Genomic DNA, 22,482 nt, shown 5'->3' on the forward strand with positions numbered 1-22,482 from the left:
AAGGAGGATATTGATAAATAGGCATCACAGAAACCTGGTGGTGTGAGGACAATCAATGGGACACAATCATTCCAAAATATATCGGAAGAACAGAACAGGTCGTGCGGGGAGGGGGAGGAGAGAGGGGAAGTGGCACTATATGTGAAAGAAAATGTAGAATCAAATGAAGTAAAAATCTTAAGTGAATCCATATGTTCCATAGAATCTCTATGGATAGTAATTTCATGCTCTAATAAGAATATAACATTAAGGATCTATTATCAACAACCTGACCAGGACAGTGATAGTGATGATGAAATGCTAAGGGAGATTAGAGAGGCTATCAAAATAAAGAACTCAATAATAGTGGGGGATTTCAATTACCCCCATATTGACTGGGAACATGTCACCTCAGAACGAAATGCAGAGACAAAATTTCTCGATACTTTAAATGACTGCTTCTTGGAGCAGCTGGTACAGGAACCCACAAGGGGAGAGGCAATTCTCGATTTAGTCCCGAGTGGAGCGCAGGATCTGGTCCAAGAGTTAACTATAACAGGACCGCTTGGAAATAGTGACCATAATATAATAACTTTTAACATTCCTATGGTGGGAAGAACACCTCAGTAGCCCAGCACTGTGACATTTAACTTGAGAAAGGGGAACTATGCAAAAATGAGGGGGTTAGTTAAACGGAAATTAAAAGGTACAGTGACTAGAGTGAAATCCCTGCACACTGCATGGACACTTTTCAAAGACACCATAATAAAGACCCAACTTAAATGTATACCCCAAATTAAAAAACACAATAAAGGAACTAAAAAAAGAGCCACCATGGCTTAACAACCATGTAAAAGAAGCAGTGGGAGATAAAAAGGCATCTTTTAAAAAGTGGAAGTCAAATCCTAGTGAGGTAAATAGAAAGGAGCATAAACGCTGCCAAATTAAGTGTAAAAATGTAATAAGAAAAGCCAAGAAGGAATTTGAAGAACAGCTAGCCAAAAACTCAAAAGGTAATAATAAAATGTTTTTTAAGTACATCAGAAGTAGGAAGCCTGCTAAACAACCAGTGGGGCCCCTGGACGATCGAGATACAAAAGGAGCACTTAAAGACGATGAAGTCATTGTGGAGAAACTAAATGAATTCTTTGCTTCAGGCTTCATGGCTGAGGATGTTAGGGAGATTCCCAGACCTGAGCCGTTTTTTGTAGGTGACAAATCTGAGGAATTGTCACAGATTGAGGTGTCACTAGAGGATGTTTTGGAATTAATTGATAAACTTAACAGTAACAAGTCACCAGGACCAGATGGCATTCACCCAAGAGTTCTGAAAGAACTCAAATGAGAAATTGCGGAACTATTAACTATGGTTTGTAACCGGTCCTTTAAATCGGCTTCTGTACCCAATGACTGGAAAATAGCTAATGTAACACCAATATTTAAAAAGGGCTCAAGAGGTCTAACATCAGTACCCGGCAAATTAGTTGAAACAATAGTAAAGAATAAAATTGTCAGACACATAGAAAAACAAATGGTTGGGCAAAAGTCAACATGGTTTCTGTAAAGGGAAATCATGTCTTACTAATCTATGAGAGGTTTCAGAGTATCAGCCATGTTAGTCTGTATCCGCAAAAAGAACAGGAGTACTTGTGGCACCTTAGAGACTAACAAATTTATTTGGGCATAAGCTTTCGTGGGCTACAGCCCACTTCTTCGGATGCATCTAGTGGAAAAATACAGTAGGAAGATTATATATATATTATATATAGACACACACACACACACACACACACACACACACACACAGAGAACATGAAACAATGGGTGTTACCATACACACTATAAGGAGAGTGATCAGTTAAGGTGAGCTTTTATCAGCAGGAGAGAAAAAACTGTTTGTAGTGGTAATGAAAATGGCCCATTTCCAGCAATTGACAAGGAGATATGAGGAACTGTAAGGGGGGGGGAGGGAAGATAAGCATGGGGAAATAGTTTTACTTTGTGTTCTTTGAAGGGGTCAACAAACATGTGGACAAGGGGGATCCAGTGGACATAGTGTTCTTAGATTTCCAGAAAGCCTTTGACAAGGTCCCTCACCAAAGGCTCTTATGTAAATTAAGCTGTCATGGGATAAGAGGGAAGATCCTTTCATGGATTGAGAATTGGTTAAAAGACAGGGAACAAAGGGTAGGAATAAATGGTAAATTTACAGAATGGAGAGGGGTAACTAGTTGTGTTCCCCAAGGGTCAGTCCTAGGACCAATTCTATTCAACTTATTCATAAATGATCTGGAGAAAGGGGTAAAAAGTGAGGTGGCAAAGTTTGCAGGGGATACTAAACTGCTCAAGATAGTTAAGACCAAAGCAGACTGTGAAGAACTTCAAAAAGATCTCACAAAACTAAGTGATTGGGCAACAAAATGGCAAATAAAATTTAATGTGGATAAATGTAAAGTAATGCACATTGGGAAAAATAACCCCAACTATACATACAATAATTTAGCTACAACTAATCAGGAAAGAGATCTTGGAGTCATCATGGATAGTTCTCTGAAGACGTCCATGCAACGTGCAGCGACAGTCAAAAAAGTAAACAGGATGTTAGGAATCATTAAAAAGGGGATAGAGAATAAGACGGAGAATATCTTATTACCCTTATATAAATCCGTGGTATGCCCACATCTTGAATACTGCGTACAGATGTGGTCTCCTCATCTCAAAAAAGATATACTGGCATTAGAAAAGGTTCAGAAAAGGGCAACTAAAATGATTAGGGGTTTGGAATGGGTCCCATATGAGGAGAGATTAAAGAGGCTAGGACTTTTTAGCTTGGAAAAGAGGAGACTAAGGGGGGATATGATAGAGGTATATAAAATCATGAGTGATGTGGAGTAAGTGAATAAGGAAAAGCTATTTACTTGTTCCCATAATATAAGAACTAGGGGGCCACCAAATGAAATTAATGGGCACCAGGTTTAAAATAAATAAAAGGAAGTTCTTCTTTACACCGCGCACAGTCAACTTGTGGAACGCCTTGCTTGAGGAGGTTGTGAAGGCTAGGACTATAACAAGGATTAAAAGAGAACTGGATAAATTCATGGAGGTTAAGTCCATTAATGGCTACTAGCCAGGATGGGTAAGGAATGGTGTCCCTAGCCTCTGTTTGTCAGAGGGTGGTGATGGATGGCAGGAGAGAGATCACTTGATCATTGCCTGTTAGGTTCACTCCCTCTGGGGCACCTGGCATCGGCCACTGTCAGTAGACAGGATACTGGGCTAGATGGACCTTTGGTTTGACCCAGCATGGCCGTTCTTATGTTCTTATCTTATGTTGCATGTAGCTTTAAATTTTATATTTGTGTGTGTGTTGTTATTTGTTGTGTGCTCCAGGTACACTTATGTGCATCAAAAATAAATATAAAGACTTAAGAAAACGGTAGATTCACTACTATTTTCCAACAGGAACTCAGCACCTGTCATTTGTGCCTTTGAAAATCTCCCTGATTCTCATTTACACTATTCTGGCACTGTAGGGTCCATCCAGTTGCATGTACATTCACTTTAAGTCTACTCTTCACTGCCACAACAGCGTAAATGGGTCTTAGATTTAATGAGAATCTGGCCCACTAAATCTTAAGTATAGCAACACCTGGGACGTTTCTAAAACAGACATAGTATTAAAAGGCCTGATACTCCATTTTTGTAAACATTGGCCAGTCTTCTCATAATCCTGTCCTAACTATTCTGATATTTTTCTATTCCATAAATCCAATCATTCAACATTACACTAACAAAATAAACTTTTAAACGGTAAGACTATTTCCTTTTGGGTACTGTGAGATCTCCAGAGGTCACCGTCTGTCTTTTTTAATAGTCCTTACAGTATGTACTGTAATTCATACCAGGCTTTCTTGAGGTTCTGAATTTAAAAGGGGACAGTATGGTTACATTTCAAGCAGCTAGGTCATGTCAGCTTTAAGAGTACCAAGTCATTAATGTGGAAGTTAAATGAGCGTTAATTGTCTTATAGCCATTATTTATAAACTGCAGGTTGTTTGCTGCCTTTCCCTCCAGAATAATTGCCATTATAATGATTCTGTGATCCTTAAGGGAATAATAATTTCTCATTTACTAACCGAACCAAAGAAAAAAACAAAACAAAAAAACCCCCCACCACCCTTTAAAGGTTGTTTTTAAAGAAAGTTGCAGCTTAAAGCAATGAGATAGGAGTTGTACACTAAAATCCAAAGGGTTTTTAAATGGGTTTGATTGGATTTTAATGATCATTTATATAGGTCTAATCATCATGAAATTGTACATATACAACATTTTTAAAGTCTGTGAGCATATGTTGCAATAGTTACCGGTACCTTGTTGGAATTCTTAAAAGCTCTCCCCATTAGTTCTTCATCTCACATAATGTTCTAATAAAACAACTATGTCACAGTCCCATGTCACATTTCTTTTAGGTCTGTTCTGCTTTACCAGTTTGCAACTCCCCCACAACACAGTTGTTAGGCTGTAGTGTAACATCCCATATCAGCTAAAGAAATTGGTTTTGAGAGAGTTAGCCTGTGAACATACAGCAATTATATTCTCACTATTAATTTACCCGAGTCCCAGAGCAGAGTGAATGTAAATGAACTGAGCGGTGCTGGGTTATTCCAATTCATTCAACAAGACAAGACTTTTTCTTATCCCAGTTATCAGAAATGTCTAATACGATTTATCACTGACTGACGCAAAACAATGCATCTTTCATTGCAAAGTTTGTTTAACTCATCTACATAAATGTTTTGGCAAGACTTAGCAAGTCTATAAATATTTGTGTGTCTTCAAAACACTTTACAAATCAATCTTTCTAGCACTCTGTCAAGATGGAAAGTATTTAATAGAGGGAGAAGCTGTGGCGCAGACTCGGTGACCTACCAGTTAGTGGTTCAGCTACCACCGTCATGGTATAAGAGCCTAGATAGAACAGAGTTCAAGATGAGAGACAGACAAATAACGGCTTTTTCAGTTCACTGGCAATTGTGAAAAAAAAAATTAAAAATGTGTTAGGTGTCGAATGGAATATTTCATTTTGATTTAGAGCAATTTTTTAAAGTAAACAAAGGGAATTTCAAATTGAAGCTCACTTAGAATCAAAACATTTTATAAGTGTCAAAACAAAATGTTTTGATTTTTCAGGATTTCTTTTTGGCCAAAACAATTCGGTGAAATCAACAGGACTATGCAAAACATTCTGGTGTCAATAAATCTGCATTTTTTGTGAAAAAAAATTTTGATCAAAATTTCACCCAGCTCTATTCAAGACCACACAACAAGTCATTGGGAGATCTGTGACTATAATTTACAGTAGGTTGATCACATGGTTTCCTTTTGGTTTGGATTTAATCCCTCTCACGTGTCTCTCTTGTTCATTTCCCCAGGAGTACCCTGTACATGCTACTCTGCCATTCAGTCTACTCCCCTACTAAAGCTGATTCCCCACTCTGGCACTTCAAGTGCAGAAGGTGGGGGCCTGCAAGGATTCTAAAAATTAATACTGGCCACTGCAGACTTGTATTAAACTCCCAAGGTTACAACTTTTTTCTGACCTTGGATGGATAGATTCTGCCACCACCCAAGTGCAAAAAACCCCTTTTGGAACCCTGGAAGGCCCACTTGGGAAATCCTTCCTGTGGGGTACCCTCAAGCCCTTTCACACCCCCCTCTGGGGAAGAGCTGAGAAAGAAAAGAAAGGAAATCAGCTGTTGCCACCAGGTAATTAAACAACATGTGCACAAATCTCTTAGGAACACAAAAATCCAATCCCATTTTTTAAAAAGGTAAATGTTATTAAAAACAAAAAAAGAAAATACATCTGGAACTTAGGCTTTTTGCTAGGTTTAAAAAAAAACTATTACAAGGATTAAGCATCAAGATAGCTTCTTGAGGTTCAGCTTAAAGGTTACAAGCAAAACAAAAGCACCTGGCTTTAGCACAGAGGAGTCCACAAGCCATAAAGAAATAAAAGAGATAAACCTAATCGCATCTTCCTAGACATTTCCTGATCTACTTACATATCTGGGGTTTCAAATGAGTAGTTTCTAGGTATGATCTGATGATTTTCCATACCTGGCCCAAAGCTTTTTACAGCACAGTTCAAGCCCTGTCTCTGCTCGGTCTCCTCTCCCCGGAGAGCAACAGACAGACAAAGGGGAAGTTTTTCTCTCAATTTCAAAAAGTTCTAGCCTGCCTATTGGCTCTTTTGGTCAGGTGCCCACACCCTTCCTTTTACCTATGGACTTTTTAACCCTTTACAGTTAAAGCAAGTAGAGAACAGCTACTAACAGGGGTTTTATAGCGAACTGGCTGGCTGGGTATCCATAAAAGGGAGTACCCCCCCCTCCCCCTTCATTTATCACATCCCCTGTAAGTATTTCCCGGACATCTTGTTCCTCCCTTACACATACTGCCTGGTTCCCCTTTCCCTCTTGATATTTGTTTCCTACTGGTGGCTCCTGCAATTCGCAAGCAGATCTCACGCAGGCCTCTCATCTTCCTCTTATGTAGCAGTGACCTCCAAGGGAGGCAGATGACTAGTTCCACCTCACCTCCAGCTGCTTTTACAGGTGGAAGAGCAAGTAAAGTTGCTGTGTGCTGCAACTGGCTTCCTAAGTGTACTTCTTTACAGGGAGCTCTTATTAGAGGCATCAATGTTCCTCTTCTTAATTAAAGCTATGTAAACCATCAAAAAAACCAGAACAGAGTGTTACAGCCTATATTCTGCCACTTCCCTGCAGGCCACACTTAAAGATCTACTCTTCTTGCATTCCTTTTTGTGGTGGGCTCCTTCAAACCCCAAGAAAATTAATTGTTTTCAAAATACTGCTGCCAAGTTTCTTGCTCATTCTAAATTCACATGCCAAACTTTCCAAACCTGAAGAAGTTAGACTCCAAAAATTTATATTTAGACACCTGTAAGGCAGGTCTCTCTTTCAAGATACTGAGCAACCTCAAGTCCCATCAAAATCAACAGGAGCCGCAGGTGCTTCAAAGGCATCGGTTTATATCTACTTAGTTGTCCAAGTATGAATTTTGGAACCTAAGTTCAGCCACCAGGAGAGATAGGGCTGGGGATGTTGTCAGCCTGAGGGTCAGATACGGATTCCTTTACTCACACTGACTTGTACCTTACTGCACAAAATTGGTCTTGGTAACTTGGTATCTATATTTAATGATATAGAACTTGGTGTTGCCTATTACAGACACTGGCAAAATTTATTTTTGCTTAAGAACTACAAAATCACATTGAGAGCCTTAGAAGAAGAGAGGTGACATGCAAGAGCAAGTTCATATTAGAAAGTACAGCAGTTCCTATTTCTTAGATCTCCCATTTCCACTTCTGGAAAGTACAGTATGACCAATAAGGTCAATTAAACTGCAGTGATAACATTCAGGACTCATCCTTCTGGATACCAAGCTTTTTCAAAGCTCAAGATTACTTTGTCTCTTCTTGGGGATAGTCTGACCCTTGGATTTATTGGATAAGAAGTTACTTTAAGTACCTATGAAATGTTAAAGACAGGAGACAGTGATCTAGCCCAACATGTCTTCCAGTTTTGGTTTAACCTAGTATCCTTATTCCTATTGTTTCATCACACTTTTTAAAATCTTATCTATCTTCAGAAGAAATTCTAGGTGAATATTAGGGCTTGTCTACCAGGTGTCTTACACGCCTGCTCATGCAGGCTAAGTTCTAATGTGCACAAGCATATCACATACTAACTGGCATGTGTGGACCCTGGTGATGTGCACTCAAAGTTCCCCAGTGCTCATTAATATAATCCTGTTTCAAGCAATACTATGTTATCATGCACCAGTGAACTTTTAGTGAGTGCCAGCCAGTTAGTGCATGACACAGGAGTATGCAGTAGAACTTACTCCCCTGCTTGCATGGACCAGGTTGACAAGCCCTTACACCCACCCACCCTTTGGTTACATGGAATAATTTACCAGGGAAGGCAGGTATTTGTTACCCTTTCCTTCAAGTAGCCCTGTCTTAGTTCCCTATTTACTCCTCGTGTTATTTTGGATTTTTTTTTTAAAACCCTTGACCAGTGTAAAACTGTGGCTGTATTAAAGTTATCAGAGATATGTTTTGAAAGTGGAGAACTCTGAATTACTGGATGTGATGTATGCCAATTGTATCTTTTGTCTTGTTTTCTCTGTTCTGCACCTTTAAATGGGGAGCATGCTGCAGCAGAAGCAACTGTAAAATTGTGTGTTGTGCACTACAGGGGACACGTATACACAAACAGTGAACACTCTCTCTCTCTCTCTCTCATGGAGACTTAGATTAAAGGAACAACAAATGTAAAGGCCACTCTGAATCAGGTAATTTTGTTGATCCATGTGTATGGAGAAGTGACATTAAGACATCAGGGGCCTACGCATTGTGAGCTGAGACTGCACCTTACTGCACCATTGTCTCTCCCTCTCCCTCAGACACGCAGTTTATAAAGAAACACTATTAAGCACCTGGGCAACCACAGAGAACTCAGATTTAGATTAAAATATCTTCTATGACATAGTGGAGATCGACTATGCACAGGAAGCAGCTGTTGTCAGAATTGCCCCTCAGTTTTTAATATATTCTGGAAACAGGACAGTAACAAAAGAAGAGCTATTCAAACACTGTTCTCTGGCCTGGAGAACCTGATTATGTCTTACATCTAGATCCCTTGCACACAAAAAGAGAGACACAAACTCTCTTTTAAAAACACCTTTCTTTATAGCTGCTGACTACAACTACCACAATTCCTCAGTCACCTGACTTTTCCCAGCACGCTTTTCTGACAGCTGACCCTTCAATTATGGTAGAGACAAAGAGCTGCAGCCCTACAGTGGCCTTTTGATAGCTGGCCTCTGTTTACTGCATCTCTTGTCTCTGTAAGCTAACCACATCCTCACACCCTCCCTCTGGGATGTCTCCTGTTAGTCAGTGCTGAGGCATGTGTGATGTTGTGCAGTCTATATGGTTTTATAAAAATATGATAATTAGTGAATATAATGTAACTGGGATATGCTTCATGCAAAAGGTTTCCTGTAAGGTATCATTACAAAGTTTATAATCTACTGAGTGTGATCATCCTATTTGTATAAATGTACCACTCTTATTTCATATTTCTAGTTTCAGATATAACTCTGAGGGCCTATTGTAATTATGCAAAGTGTGAGCAATTAATGGTGGTTTGGAATCTTGATGACTCCCATTAACCAGGACCATTATCCGCAGATGGCTGTGTTCTACCTGTGAGTCTTCCTATATATGTGTGTGCTGGCAAGTGGGTAATGAAGTCTTGCAGTGACATGCGATCCTGTCACCTGAACTGGAATCCATCTTTAACCTGGTGCTTTTCCAGTGAGGGGGAGTGGAAACCCAGAGGGACAAAGGGTTCCCGCCTTATGCAAAAGATATATAAAGGGGTAGAACAGAACAAAGGGGAGAGTGGAGCCATCATGAAGAATCCCCTAGCTACCACCGGAGCTGGAACAAGAGCTGTTTGGTTAGACATAGATTTGTGCATTTTATTTTATTTTGCTTGGTGACAGATTTATTTGGGTTTAGACCCCATTGGGAGTCGGGCATCTGAGTGTTAAAGACAAGCACACTTCTGTGAACTGCTTTCAAGTAAACATGCAGCTTTGGTGCAAGTAATTCAGACCCTGGGTCTGTGTTGGAGCAGACGGGAGTATCTGGCTCAGCAAGACAGGGTGCTGGGGTCCTGAGCTGGCAGGGAAAACAGGAACAGGAGTAGTCTTGGCACATCAGGTGGCAGCTCCTAAGAGGGTTTCTGTGATCCAACCCATCACAGCATGTTAGTAGGGGGAAGTGTGGGAATTGTACTTAGCCACAACATGAGTACAACACAGGCTGTGGCTATGAAGAGGGCTTCACCTTCCAGTGGTGTTGTGACACTGCACCCCATATTCTTCACAGTGATATTATGATATGATTATGACATAATCATAATGTATTTTATGCAAGTCATGTGAGATGTCATTGGGAAGGTTATGATTTGCTGAATATGATTATCCTATTTGTATGCATGTATCATTTTTGTATCTGAAGTTATGAATATTGACTATGTACCTGTATTTCAAATGTAGTTACACATGGGTAATGCCCACTAGACAAGATGTTTTCATTCTAGATAGTGAGTGGGGAAGGGCCATTAGGGAAAAAACAATAGGCCTTAGGAGAAGCTTATCTCCCACCTGGCGAGCCTTCCTGTGAATGCTCCAAACAGCCTGTGAACGATGCTACTATGACTCTATAACATGTGATGAGACCACTTGTCTCTAGACTCCATCTTGGGATGTCACTGTTTTTCCACAGACTGGTCTGGGAACCAAGCTTTGGGAACAAAGGGTTCCCACCCTATGCAAAAGTTATGTAAGGCAGGGAGTGACATCATGTGGGGTTCTTTGCTCCCAATACAAGAAGACTCCTGGAAACACCTGAGGAACACAAACTGAACTGGGGGAAGTGCTGGACCCAGAATAAAGGGATTTTTAGTGAATGAACACATGGGGGTTCCAAGTTGTAAAGCGAGTGTAGCTTGCCCCTCAAGAATCTGCAGCCTGCTTGTATCATCTCTTAGGATGAGAATCTGCTATTCATATCCAATCTATTCAGTATATTAAGTTTAGTTTGAGTTGTTTTTGTTTATTTGCTAGATAAGCTGCTTTGATCTGTTTGCTATCACTAATAATCACTTAAAAATCTATCTTTTGTAGTTAATAAACTTGTTTTTGCTTTATCTAAACCAGTGTGTGGGAATCATAACTCGGGGCAAAAAAGACTGTTGCATATTCCTCTCCATATTGAGGAAGGGGGCTAATTTTATGAGCTTACAGTTCCCTAGTCTCCATATTAGAGATAACTGGAAAGCAGACATTTCTCATGATAGTTTTCCCTCTATTTTACATCTAATTATTCCCCCAGCTATCTCTACTCTGTGCCTATGTATTTTGGGTTTATACTCCAGTGGGGGTGCATGCCTGAGGAGCTGGGAGCAGCTTCCCATGCAGGGACTGGTCAGAGAGCCTGCTTGTAACTTCAGCTGGGTGTGTATGCAGGCTGGAAGGCGTTGTAGCTAGTCACAGCAGTACAGTGTTAGAGGGAGCCCAGGCTGGTGGGTCAGGGGGCTCCGTGGTACCCCAGTTACAGGTGGCACCCCAGGGGGAACCTGTCACACTGGGCTTAGCCACAGCACGAGTACAACACGGGCTGTGGCTATGAAGAGGGCTTCAGCTTCCAGTGGTGTCAAACACACGTACTAAATTGACATTTAAAAAAATATCCAACCTTTCCTTTATGAGCTATACCTGTAGATCATCCCAAATCCAGAATGTGCTAAAAAGACTTAATAAATGCATAACTAAGGCTCTGATCCAGCAAAGCACTACAGCAAGTGCTTAACTTTAAGCACAAAAGTAATCCTACTGAAGTCAAACATGTGCAGGATTAGGGAGTAGGCAGGCTTTCAATGATAGCAAATAAGATAAGAGGCAGCATGGTATTTAGAATTATCTGACAAATGAGGAAGGCTGCACATTGCATAGCCAGGTGTATTTCACATTGTTAAGACTTTGTTTCAAGGGCTCATGGGCTTCTTGCTAAAGTTACAATGGTAGCAGCATCTACTATCATAGCTGATAAATTCAGTATCTTTAGGGCAATTATAAATGAATACCAAATACATGGATAATGACAGAATCTGAAAATGTCACCATAGTATTGAATCACTGACCTATGTAAATTATACTTCCAATTTTAAAATACTATCCTTTAGATTTATGTTTCATTACAACGGCAAAACCCTTACTGCAGTAATTGGTAGAGACAATTCAAGACACTCCATAAAGTCTTAGGAAGGTATAGTTATGTCGAGTAGATACAGTGCAGTTCATGGAAATAAATAAAAATGTCATCAGTCCTCACACCAGATGGACCTCAAAGTGCTTGACGGTGAGACCTATCTCCATGCCTAAGCATTATGACTAGTCTCCATATTAGAGATAACTGGAAAGCAGACATTTCTCAGGATAGTTCCCCCCTATTTTATATCTAATTATTCCCCCAGCTATCTCTACTCTATGCCTATTTATTTCTTTTAAGCTAAAACATCCAATAACCACCACAAGGGAGTCTTGCCCAATACACATGACAAAAATCACGTACCTAATAAAGCTATAACAATGCCGGGTGCAGAGCTTAGTATTGTAAATAAAATTACCCCAGCTAGATACACCAAGGGAAAGCTACTCCCATCCCATGGTTTGGAGAGGGAAAAATGCCTACTAAGCCTCAACATTACATTCTGTAAGTTTCTGATAGTAAAACATGGACCTGACCTATCATGCTAGGGGACAGAGCCCATCAACTAGCAGGTTCCCATGGAACTGAAACTTTGTGTCGTGGTCCCACTTCCATAATCTGGGTCCAAGCTCTAAAGGCAACATGCACTTGTCACCTGACAAGGGCCAATATTTATTACTGTTACAGATACAACCCCGAACACCAGGCAGAAGATAAAGAGTGGGAAGAAGAGGCATTTCCTTGCTGGCTGACAGGGCTAGCCTTCCCTTTCTGACATTTCCAGAGGAAGTGATGGCAAGCCACTCCTAAGAACTGGCAAGGTCATTACCTACTGGTCACAGAAGAGAGCCAGGGAGACAGCAATTTGCATTTACACATAGACCATTTGGACTAAAAAACACGCTTTAATTGTTTTTCTTAATTGCTTTAGTAAATTATATACAGAGGGGGAAAGTACTGGATTGGCAGACATGGAAACTGAAGCCCTTGCAAGAGGAAGGATGATCCTGTAGTTAAAGCACTGAATTGTGACTCCGAAATTCTGGGTCGAAATCAATAGACTGAATCTGATTCGATATTCTGCTCTGCCACAGATGTCCTGCGTGATCATGGGCAAGTCATAATATTTCCACACCTCTGCTCCCCATCCGTACTTCCTTTCTCCTGCCACTTGTCTATCTTGCCAATATAGATTGTAAGCTTTTGGGGGCAGAGACAGCACCTAGCACAAACAGAGCTCACAACTAATGCTGGTTGAGAAAGCTAGGCACTACCACAATAGAACTATAATAGGGGGCAAGTTAGTCCCTCATTTCCATATCCAGTTGTGTTCCTTATAGTCTCAGCAAGGAGGACAAGTGACAATTGTATTGCCCATTTAGATATGACTATATGCCTACAGTCCAAAAATGTATACGTACAAATCAGAATGCACCTCATCTTTACTTACAAGAGTCTTATAAATTCTGTATATTGAACTTTCTAATGTAGTCTTTTAGCATAATGACTGTTCATACATTAAATTCACAAACAAAATAGCTTATATAGGAGTTGGAAGAATCCACTTGCACTTCAAGGGGTCCCTTGCCAGCAATCAACAGAAGGTTCAGTAGAGGGGAGGGAACATTCAGCATTCGCATTACAAGAACAGAAATAATCCTGGATTCCCAAAATGCTTTAATAAAATGATCTCCTCTTTCACAGGGAAATGTGGATCAAAATTAATCCTCTTGCCTTAAAAAAATATCCCTTTTAAAGATTAGGTAAAGAATCCTTTTAGACAGTAATTAATATTTGGAAATGTTCATGTATCACAGGATAAGCAAACTCCAGAGCATTAGAGAATTGTGGCTTTTTTCAGTCCAACAAAAATCAGACCTTTCCTATTAGAATAGCCATGTTAATCTATAGTTAATGCAGAATTTAATTTTGCCCTTTGCAAAAAGCGGTCCATTAAAAAAACTGCAAAAGCTTAAAACTCAATGCTCTGCTATGGTTTAAGTGAGAGTGTTTGAGATAAGTATTTCCTCTTAGCTTTTTTGCACATTAATGGAGACTAGGAAGTTATGCTCCTGCTCAATACAATAAACATAACCCTTTGGAGACTATGGATGTAGATCTGTCTGGCTCAACATTCATTTCCTGGAAGGGTAGAATATACAGTAGTAGTGTTTCAAGAGGCAAGCCTCTTCAGCAATTAATTTCTGATAAATAGATCTGCCTTCTTTTGTAAACCCTAACATTTCAGCAACCAAGAACTACATGTAGGAGTTATTGCTTCTTTCAGAGGCTGCTGATTTCTCAATTCCCAAACTGTAATTCTGGTGGCTTTCCAAAAAGTGCTTCCTGGAAACAAATTATCTGTAGTGACTTAAATAAATACACGTGGCGTTATCACTGTTTAGTTTAAATTTTTTTATTATGGTAAAAGAACAAGGGCAGAGACAGTTGCTGTTTTTCAGAGACACATTATCCTGTGGGAAAAGGCAGATGGTTTCCTGAGAGAGCAATCCAGATTCATTACTGAACTGCTTTAAATAAAAAAATCTAGGTGTCTTGATTTAACACTAGAACCTTTCAGACATGTTTCTAAAACATATGAGACTATATTAAAACATAGGAGAGCTTTTAAAATCTACAAATTAATAATTCTTGAAGTATAACCATTTGAGTTCTATTTAGTTTTAATGTGGATTTCAAAATTCTATCAATAGGATTTCCTCTGGCATTCAACATTAACTAGATTACATTTTAAAGGGCTATTAACACATTGAAAGGCAAAATGGGTAGCCCACTGTTTAAAGGTGAGGAATGTCTGTGCCTTTAAATCAAAATGAATTCCCTTCCAAAGTGATATTTCATTGTACAGATGCGGTAAAAGTAGTATAAATAACATTACCTGTTAGCAAGTCAGTTGTCACCATAGATGGAGCTGAAGAGAAATAACAATGGATTTCAAAGTGACAGCCTATTGATCAACTTAATCCATGCTCTGTGTACATTCAGATCAGCTGCAGCTCTGAATGAGGGAGAGAATCTCTTCACTTGAGAGCTGATTCCCCTGGATGCCAATTTTGTAACACATTCCAAATGAAATAAAGAGGGCTATTCCTCCTCCCCCCACACCAATAGTAGAAGATGAAATGTTATCTAAAGCCACCTGCCTCAATTCAAAGCAGTTTGGGTGTTAAAAACAATGCAGGTTTAATTTATGATACCCAGCACTTTGTAATCTGCCATCAGAGTATCAGATCACAGCTTTTTCTAACCATGAGCTCTCTGACTGTTTTTCTTCTTGGGTTGCCTAGAAAGGTTTATATTTAGCACATGACCCTTTACAACACAGGAATTATAGGAGAGATTTCTGAAGATTTTAACATTCAGAATTTCAGCCTATCATTTTTCTTCACACATCTCTGAGCCCAGTTGTGAATTCTTTCTAGTGATATTTGGGGGAGAGGGTATAAGCATGGGGAGTTTCGTGCTCCTTTTGCTTCTCTCACTTTCTGTCTCTTATGAGAGGGGCAGGTAGAAATGCCAATTTTACCACAGCAGAATGGGTGGAAAAGGCAATTATACCCATGAAACATAGCAAGCAGAGTGATGTCTCTTCAGGTGCATACAACCTGTAGTTCATTTCACAGCAATTGGAGGATTCTATACTACATGCAATTTTATAAGCCAGTGTTGATGGCAACAGAGTTGCTTGTTTGCTTTTTAACTAGGACATGGGTCAAAGCTCACTGGTTCAGGAACATTTTTATGATTTCTCCAACTGGGAATTCCAAAAACAGAAGAGTTTTCTCTGAAGTTTGCAAGTAAGTCAAGTGAGCATTTGAGGCATAAACTCTAAACATGCTTAATGAAAGACTTGATATGCTGAACACTCACATTTAAGATACATAGCACATTTCAAAGAAATATGAGCTGGGATTGTCTGTATTTAAAAAACCCACAACCTCCCCAGTGGTTGGTCTGGATTCAAACATGCTGATGCACACAAGATGTGGGGCCAGATACCCAATTCTCCTCCCACATTGGGAGTTACTCAATTGATTTAAGAAAATAAGTGTAATTAATCATGATCTAAGTACTGCTATGGGAAGTTTTCTGATAGTAGACCACTCTTTGATGTAGCAAACAAAGGCTTAATAAGACCTAATGGCAGAAAGTTGAAGCTAGACAAATTCAGACTAGAAATATGAAGGATTTTTTTTTTAAGTGCAGTGAGTAAAATTAACGATTGGAACAACTTTACTTAAAGCCCTGGTAGATTCGCCATCAATTTGAAGTCTTTAAATCAACACTGAATGTCTTTCTAAAATATATGCTATATCTCAAGTAGAAGTTTTGGACTAGATGCGGGAATTAATGACATTCATTCTACGATCTGTGTTATGTAGCTGGTCGGATGTCCATAATAGCCTCTTCTGGCCTTTTTTAAAAAGAAAGTGTTACACCTTTATAAAACCAAGATCAGTGAGAGGTGAATCAGCCAGATTCTGAAACCAGCCAGAGCTGTTGTGCAGTAGGAAGAAGAGGAATACTCCATTCTTTGAGGCATGCAGGGCTTCCACCACCACCCTCCCTCAGAGGTGCTGCCAGAGGAAGGCAGTTTTAATCAGATCCACAGGAACCTTGCTGGCAGCTGCGGTGGCAGGGTGTTTCCCTACTCAATAGTTCCTCTTCGTGGCTGCCATTGACAGCAACCTTCAGGCCACTGGATGAAGGGCTGGTTGCTGCCACTTATCTCCTGTGTGTAACTGTTACCACGGAGACTCTGTGCCAGAGTAAACCTTGGATCAATCTTGGGCTATAATTAAGTCAATCATTTTCATCCCCTTTTACCTTAGGGCCCTTGCTACCATGCACCTCATTGCCCATGCTGCTGCTCAAACAATGCCTATAAAACTTTCCCTTCCATAAAACAGCTCTTACTCACTGGGGGGGCAGTCTGGTTTTTGAATGGGAGGCTTGGGAGATTGTGTATTTCCTTCCCATTTAGAGGCAATACAGCAGCTTAGATGTATGAATGCGGAACGATTTTCCAATCAAGTTTCCAACCCTGAAGTTGTTCAATACTTAGCAGAAAAATTAAATCCAGCAGCAACATTTGCCTCCATTCCTATTCACTCCATTCCTCTGTCTGCTTACTCTGTTCCTCCAGTTCCGCTCTTCTCTCCCCACAACTCCATAGCCAGGGAATGCCTGCTCAGATTCTCACTCTGTCCATTCTGCTTTCGTGTGCAGCATGCCACCCCACGTAGAAACTTGGTTCCCTTTTCAAGCCACCAAACCACTTTCTCAGTGACTTGAAATACTGCCTTAAAATCTGCTTGCTATTCCAAGCCTAAATGAATACATGAAGCCTTTTTGTGATACTGTATATATTAAGGATGCCACAGTTGGGCTGCTGGTGTGTGTGTGTGTGGGAAGTATTTCTGAATCTGTCTGCGGCTAAATGAGGCGGCAAGCAGGCTCTGAAACTCAAATCTTAATGGAGGGCCCATATCAAATGAACACACCCATGTCATTCAAACAAAACCCATCCAGGCTGAAAAATGGAGGTTATCAAGACAGCCACAATGCTGGTAATTCACTAATTTCTGTGGCCATCCCACTTATAACAACAGCACAGAATCTGTCGCTCTTTTTGTCCCTACACTGTTAGAGCTGTTAAAGACCCAGATTGTGGGTGGTGGTGGAGCTCATAAAAACTAAAGAATATACAGTGGGCGGTACTGCAGATACCTGTCTAATTCCAGCCCAAACAGTCTGCCACTCATTTATGGGATAGGTTAGCATGCTGATTAGTGACTGAAGCTAAAAGGGAGGAAAGGAAGAGTAGTTGCTCTGACTTAAACCACTAAACTATCTATGTCAGAAGGCAAATTCTTAGCGCCAGTAGACAATCGGCTCTTTCCTAAGGCTACGTCTACACTATGGGGGCGGATCGATTTCAGATACGCAAATTCAGCTATGGGAATAGCATAGCTGAATTAGACGTATCTGATCCGACTTACCCCGCTGTGAGGACGGCGGCAAATCGACCTCCACGGCTCCCCCATCGACGGCGCTTACTTCTACCTAGCTGGTGGAGTACGCGCGTCAATTCGGGGATCGATTATCACGTCCCGATGAGATGCGATAAATCGATCCCCGAGAGATCGATTTCTACCCGCCAATCCAGGCGGGTAGTGAAGACAAGCCCTGAGAGAGAATGGAGCAGATGTATATCAGATTACATAGGTACATTAAAATCTAATGACTGACACTCTGCTTGCCACCCAGTGTGTATAATGATATCTCCATCACCACCATGTTCTTCTCTTCCTCCATACGATGTTAGTAGTTTTTGTTTGTTTTTATTTAAAATATCAAAGGCCTGATTCACCACTGTGTTACTCGAGTTTCTTTTAGTAGATGTAACGATTAGTTTCAATAAAATTAAAAGGGGATAACAGTGGGGTAATGCAGTAGTGAATCTGATCCTTAAGGGTGGGTACAGAACATCGATCCAATACAGGGAGATATATAAAGGGGGGAGGGATAGCTCAGTGGTTTGAGCATTGGCCTGCTAAACCCAGGGTTGTGAGTTCAATCCTTGAGGGGGCCACTTGGGGATCTGGGGCAAAATCAGTACTTGGTCCTGCTAGTGAAGGCAGGGGGCTGGACTTGATGACCTTTCAAGGTCCCTTCCAGTTCTAAGAAATAGGATATCTCCATTGAATAAAATAAAATAAAAGGGCCTGTGTCATCTGCATATAAGACTGTAGTTATATGTAACTCATGTTACAACAGTGCGGGGGGTCTTTGTCTCCAGGTTTATCAGCCTGCCACTGCTTGCAGTGAAGAGACTATCATTCAGTTTGGGCCGTAGAGACTAATGCTTTTTGTATTAAAGGTCCTGGATTCAGACCCCTCCATTGGCTCAATCAGAACAAGTTATACTTGTCACAATGCTCACATTGGCGGGTCAATTTATTGCCTGAAGAAAAGGGGTGACATATTTAAAAGTCTCTCTCACTATGTTTCTATCACATGCAGATGCAAGTCACTGGAAAGATGTTCTCCCAAACAGAGTGGTGGATCACATCACATAGAACTCCGATGTGTACATCTCCCTAATTTAATTAGCAAACCATTTTAATTTTCCCCTTTTCGTTTCAGTAGGTTTTCTCCTTTACCCTTTGGGAAGAACACTCAGATCTGATAAGTTAATACTCATGGCTCACCTTTGCCATGAAGCCTATAAATTGCTGCCAGTGACCATGGCTAGATAGGTGGCAAACTGACTGTCTCTCTTGTCCTTTCTTCCTTTTCCAAAATCCAATGCTTCTGCCATAACTCCTCACCCTACTGCTACCCTCTCCACAGTTAAAAAGCACCAGCAAAACTACTATCAAAACTGTCAATCATGACCATGTTCATGTATATTAACACTCTATTCTTCTCCCCCTTTTGACTGGAAACTTTCCAGTGGAGGGATTGCTTCTCCATCTGATTTGGGGCACACCCAGCATAATGGTGGCTTGCTCCTGATTAGAGCCTTTTGATAACTAGTCACTGGGACAGCTTACTGGAGGATGTAGTAAATTTTCCATCACCTGGAATCTTTACATTGACACTGGATGTCTTTCTAAAAGATATTCTGTAGTTCAGCCATAGGTTCTTGATCTTGATGGCTTGATTAATGAATTACCAGATCAAATTCTATGGCTTGTGTTACACAGGAGGTCAGATTAGATTTCTGGTCTTAAAAAAAAAAAAAAAAAAAAAAAAGCAATGGATCTGTTTACACGGACTACAATTTACTCCAACAGAGTAATTTTTTTCATACAGCAAACATGGCTTGCACCTGAAGTGCAACCTAGGCCAAGTTCCTAGATGTATTGTGCATTTCAGTCTCTGCCTATCCATAACAGAAGACTACATTGTTATTCCTGGCTTGGTTTTTTAAAAACACTGCTCCGCGTCTTGGCCCATACCCAGAAAAGGAAGCAAGAGTCTAAGGAGGCAGTTTGATTATGCTGGGTTGCATTAGATAGATGATTGTAAACGGTGGATCTGTCGTATTAAAGAAAGGGAATACTCATGCTGACTAATGTGCTGTCAAGTGCAACCTGTCATCTTCCAACTATAAAGGAATTATTCACAGTTATTACTGAAGAAAGAATATCAACTATCTTTCTGCAAAAATGTTTAACCTCCAATGCCACAATTTATTACAAGGGATGTTTACAGCTTGATTAGATACTGTCTCTGTGGGTTCCCAATGAACATTATATGCTAGAGTAATTCTTTTCCTCAGAGGTCAGAGAGAGGTCAGTTTTATGGCAGGTGGGTGGGAAGGAGTCTCACTTTTTATGGATGGCACGAGCAGCTGGACATTATATATTGTCCTTTTTAAAGAAAAGGTCTTGGAAGTCATTTCAGAGAAAAATGGATTTACAGCTTTTCCACAGTCATTACTCCTGACAGTAGATCCTGCAGGCTCTGTTCAAACTGGAAAGTAGTTGCGTGCTATTCATTTTCAACATGGGAGTGAAACAACAGCACCTACCTCAGGATTTCCCCTCAATTTATCTTCCATGGTTTGTTTCTAAGGATGTGTGCACCAGATGAGAAAGCATTTCCATTTCTAGACAAAACAAATTTCAGACCCTCTATTCAAACCCTTTATGATGGTTCTCAAATATTTAGATAAGATATTACCCCTTCTTCCAATTTCCTCTCTCTAAATTATTAAAGCATTGACCCATATTTATTCCTGAGATTTTGCACATCATTGTGCGTCAGCCAGGAGTAATGCCTGGTTTAATTTTCACTGGAAACAATGGCAACTGGAAGTGACAAACCACACTCCCCTGGTGAGAATATACATTTAGTGTTGAAGATAACATGGCAATCTGCTATTATTAAATGTGACATCAAACATCTGAATTCTTAAAGGTGTGTTCTCCTCACATTCGAAGAATGGTTTTATGATTAAGGCACTGGGTTGGATCTCAGGAGATCTGGGTTCATTTTCTAGATCATTTACAGACTTCCTGTGAGCCCTTCTGGAAGGCACTTCATTTTTCTGTGTCCCAGTTTCCCTTCCATAAAAAAGGGATTCCATCCCCTTTCTCCACAGGGATATTATCTGCTCTGTCCTATCTGTCTTGACTATTTGGAGTGCGAGCTTTTCAGAGCTTTTCAGGGATCTCTCTTACTATTTGTTTATAGGTATCTGACACAAATGGGCCTCTGATTTCAGTTGGGAGTCTACTGGAGATAGTAGAAGAGGAATAATTAACAACATGACCAGTGGGAGTCTAGACCTTTGTGATCCAAATCCAGATCCAGTGTAAGGAGGTGTAACTCCACCAATGTTAATGAAGTTCCTCCCATTTACTCCAGGTCTGAATTTGGCTCTCTGTTTAACAAAAAGGTAGAAGGGTTTCCACATGGTCAAAGAATAGAGTATTTCCTCTGCAGTGGTGCTAGAGTGAGTGTAAATTCACAGACAATATGAATTTTTAAATGCATTTCATTCCGAGCAGCCTCCTCTGAGCACATAAAGGAAACTTACAAATGTGAAAAATTGCCTCAGTGCCATATAGGACTAAGATGCTTTCTTTAGTAGAACTATAAGACAAAATACCTCCTTCTCTGAAAATAGAAACAATATGCCTTTCCTCTAAGCATAATTTTCTGTCAAAGTACATATATCAGTGGAGTATTATCTGTTTTAATATGTTATTCCTATATATTTAATCACTTACATTTCAAAGAACTCTGTAAATCAGGAGCTGACTAGGTTAACGTAACCTAGAGCAGGATCAAAGTACTCAAAGAAACCTTTAGCCAGACAGCTTTTGTCCAGCCTGTATGAAAACAAGGCTCAGTTGGTCTTGCTATTTGAGCAAATAACACTGGTCTACAATTTTTGAGAAGTCGTCTGCTTCAGAGAAAAAATATGATATTTATTATGTATTTTGATGTGCTGAATTCAAAAATGACAATTAAAACAACTGATTGGCTACTGTTTCTAAGATATTTAAGTTTTTACATTTTATGTCTATCTACACAATATAGATAGAGTTTTAATCAGAAATTGTAAACCTAGGTCTTTTCATGTGTTTATGGTTGCTTTACATGATAATATTTCACCTGTCCTGTTTATGTAACACTTTAAAAATCAGCAAAAGGGTTATATAAATAAAATTTATTATGAAACAAAAGGCAAAAAACTATTATGTACATAGTTTAGTCCTATTCAGTGTCTACTCGGCGCTTCTTGGCTTGTCTCTTGTATTCATTAAATGGAGCATCTCTTGTCACTGTCCAGCAATAGTCTGCAAGCATTGATGGGCTCCATTTGCCCTGATAGCGTTTCTCCATTGTTGCAATGTCCTGGTGAAATTGCTCGCCGTGCTCGTCGCTCACTGCTCCGCAGTTCGGTGGAAAAAAAATCTAGATGAGAGTGCAAAAAATGTATCTTTAGTGACATGTTGCAATCAAGGCTTTTGTATGCCTTGAGGAGGTTTTCCACCAACAACCTGTAGTTGTCTTACTTGTTGTTTCCGAGAAAATTTATTGCAACTAACTGGAAGGCTTTCCATGCTGTCTTTTCCTTGCCACGCAGT

The 22,482-nt window shown here is 40.1% G+C and overlaps 1 protein-coding gene across 5 annotated transcripts in view; it reads right to left on the reverse strand.

The window, feature by feature from the left end:
• SHISAL1 (shisa like 1) overlaps positions 1–22,482 on the reverse strand; it is a 314,851-nt gene that overhangs the window by 279,922 nt on the left and 12,447 nt on the right. For 2 of the 5 annotated variants that reach the window (XM_065583708.1, XM_065583677.1), the window contains exon 1: positions 14,751–15,015. The exons of 2 other annotated variants lie outside the window; for them this stretch is intronic. The gene's annotated coding sequence lies outside the window, so the exon portion shown is untranslated. Of the gene's footprint in view, positions 1–14,750; positions 15,016–22,482 lie in introns of those variants that run through there. One more of the 5 variants, XM_065583731.1, reaches the window with a different exon arrangement.

Source organism: Chrysemys picta, chromosome 1 (genome assembly GCF_011386835.1).
Source record: "Chrysemys picta bellii isolate R12L10 chromosome 1, ASM1138683v2, whole genome shotgun sequence".
Taxonomy (NCBI): Eukaryota; Metazoa; Chordata; order Testudines; family Emydidae; genus Chrysemys; species Chrysemys picta.